Source organism: Epinephelus moara, chromosome 6, assembly GCF_006386435.1.
Source record: "Epinephelus moara isolate mb chromosome 6, YSFRI_EMoa_1.0, whole genome shotgun sequence".
In the NCBI taxonomy this organism is placed as follows: domain Eukaryota; kingdom Metazoa; phylum Chordata; class Actinopteri; order Perciformes; family Serranidae; genus Epinephelus; species Epinephelus moara.
Window position 1 is genome coordinate 56,266 of NC_065511.1, and position 3,189 is coordinate 59,454.

The window sequence follows — 3,189 nt, forward strand, 5'->3', positions numbered from 1 at the left end:
GTAATTTATTTATTGCACTATAAGTGGGAGTTGGTCCTCAAATAAATGTTAACTGGCTAAATAAAGGTCACATTAATTTAAATAAGTGAAACTTCTTTTGTGTTCAGCTCTCAAATGCACAGTGCATGGGGTCACTGTTGGCTGTATGTTAGTTAACAAACTAGACATCACAACTACATTGTCAGTAGCATCAGGGATAAGTAGCTCACTGCAACCCCCAGTACTGCTACTGTGACCCTGACAACATTATTCCACACCATTTAAGCCATTAACACAAGTTGATACATTCATACTGTACCATTCAATACAAAGAGCTTTTCAGGGTGTCAACACTTTAAGCCAAAATTCAAACACCTTCATTAAGATGCAAGCATCACTAATGTGCTTATGTTCTTCTTTCTTACAGGGATGGATGAATGACTAAATGAGTGACAAATAAAAAGTGTAAGCCAAAAACAGCCTCTTTCTGTAAGGAGGAAAAGAAAACCAGCCTCTATCTTTGAGGGGACACAAAAACGGCCTCTATCTTTATGGGGAGGAAAAAAAAAACGGCCTCTATCTATGAGGGGGTCTACATAAATTGCAGAGTAATGGCCTCCCTGACTGCCCGGCCTGTAGGAAAGTCTAGGTGGATGGGGTCCACCACATCAGGGGGCTGAAGGTCAAACTGTGGGTCTCTCTCCCTCCTAATTGTTGCAATGTTATGCAGCACACAACAGGCAGCAATTATCTTGCACGCCCTGTCTGGGGCCACTCTCAGCTGGCGCAGACAGGCAAAGCGGGCCTTCAGGACTCCAAAAGTCTGCTCAATCCTGGCCCTTGTCGAATTGTGGGCCCTGTTGTACAGGGCCTGTGGTCCTGGGTCAGGCCCAGGGTAGGGGGTCATTAAATATGGCTGGAGAGCATACCCCCTATCTCCAAGCAGCACCCCACTGAAGTCTCCTGTAGATGAGGGGAAAATTGGCAGGATCAGTACTACAATTTGCAGTTTGTATCTTATCCTATTATTTATGAAATTACTTCTGCAGTACTTTTTGTTCCTATTTTTCAACTTGTACATAAGCACCACAATGACCAAGTCAGATTCCTTGTATGTGTAAAGGTAATTGGCAATGAACTCGATTCTGATTGAAGTACATATTGTAATACATAATAGCATGCAATGTACAGTTGCCATACCTTGCTGCAGTCTGCGGCAGAGTGTGCTCTCATTGAACACACGAGAGTCATGTACAGAGCCGGGCCACCTAGCCTCAGCGCTGGTGATTAGGCAGTTGGGGTCACAGGTCATCTGCAGAGAGATTTGGTAACAGTTCCACAGCATCAGTCACTGCGGCATTAATGTATATTTGATACCCTGTATATTTATATTAAGGTTTAACTTTCAACAGGGACAATACATACAACATTGCCACATAGAATGGGAAAATGTGATGCATATAAGACGTCTAGCTTCAGCTAATTTGCAGTCTTTGTCCCTGGTCAGGCTTTAGAATACAATAAAAGAATATAGCCTACTGAATACAATACAAATGCAATGATACAATGAATAATATGATACAATGAATAAGTATCATGACTACATAAATACAGTTGCAATTGCAGATTAAGAACACGAGTTATAAGACATGTTAGATATGGACATGTGATGGTGATTCCCACTCTGTTTAACATGGACAACAGGCGTCAACCCCCCCCCCCCCCCCCCCCCCCCCAGGATTTACCTGTACATTGAGGCTGTGACGGTCAACATAATCCCCCTCATCCTCATCCTCACACAGAGGCGCGGAGATGGGGATGAGTGTGCCGTCAACACAGCCAAGCACTCTGGGGAAGCCTGTGATAACAGTACAGTTGGCTGCATTTAATGCGCTACATTACAACAGTTAAAGTATAGTGGGGTCTGCACAGTAGGCTATATTGAGTGGTCAAATGGGTTACGTTACCTGCAATCTCATAAAACTGCTGCTTGATAACGTGTGTTTGCAGGTGGCCTGGAAACACAATGAACTCATCAATCAAATGGTTCAGGGCTGCGGCGACTTGATGGACAGTGCGGCAGACGGTGTGCTTACTCAGCGGCTCCGCATCCCCGACACTGTAAAGAAAACTGCCCGTGGCAAAAAACCGTAGGGCGATGCAGACTGACTGCGGGACAGTGAGGGCAGCGCTCCTGCGGGTCGCACGGGCGACGTGGGGCTCCAGGATCTGGCAAATGTACTCCAGCCCGGGCCGCGAAAAGCGTTACCGCTCGTGTAAGTGCTGATCCGGGTGTTGGAAGGGATCTGCCCGGTCCAGGGAGATCCTTTCACGCCGTAGCGCTCTCCTCACAATTTGCGCTCTCCTGTCAACTGGGTTTGGGATAAACGGGCAGGCCATTTTTTTTTTCGAACAGCTGATTGGCCAGTGGGTGGTGCTTTTTACAGGATCAGATTCAACCCTGATCTTACCCTGCTCCGGAGCAGGATAGCCCTTCAGAGTAAGTTACCATGGTGATCTACCCCGATAAGAACTGAACCGGCTTCGTGAGACCGAAAACCCAGGGTTAACCCTGAAGTTACCTCGCTAAGACAAAATCCTGTTTCGTGATACAGGCCCCAGGACACCTGTACCGCATCAACTCCAATCACTGCAGCATAAAAGCCTAGAGCTGTTTCTCAATACAAAAGTCCACAAGTTCGGACTTGGCAAGTCCGCGCGAGAGTCCAGACTTCCCAAGAACGGGAGAACGGGAGGACGGGAGTACAGTTATTTCTGCTTTTGGAACAGCCGCGAACTTGACGATGTCACCACCTCCGCTCGCCTTGGCTGTTGTACTGTGTTGTATACATGCATTTAGAATAAACAATATAAACACAGCCCTGCGTCTTTTCATAGACATTGTAAGAAATTAATGTGTATATGTTCTTAACGTTTCAACATATATAACTGACACACAAAAACATATAAATAGCCAAAATAGTTTCATAAAATGTCTTATAAAACCTTTTCTCCGCAGCTTGATCATATTTAATCTATAGGCTAGCCTATCCAATTCCCGCACCTGGCCTCTGATAATAATCAAAAGTCAGGTGCGGGGGGAAAGTTTGTGGAGAGTTGGTGGTTATTGTGATCGTGAGCATTGTCGAGATGGAAATCAAAAAACAATAACGGACATGGATCGGAGAAGGCGTCTCGGTGCATGTTGCA

At 45.6% G+C, this 3,189-nt stretch overlaps 1 pseudogene; it reads right to left on the minus strand.

The window, feature by feature from the left end:
- Window positions 1-2,981, minus strand: LOC126391854 (putative nuclease HARBI1; annotated as a pseudogene).
- Between the last annotated feature and the right edge of the window lie 208 nt (window positions 2,982-3,189).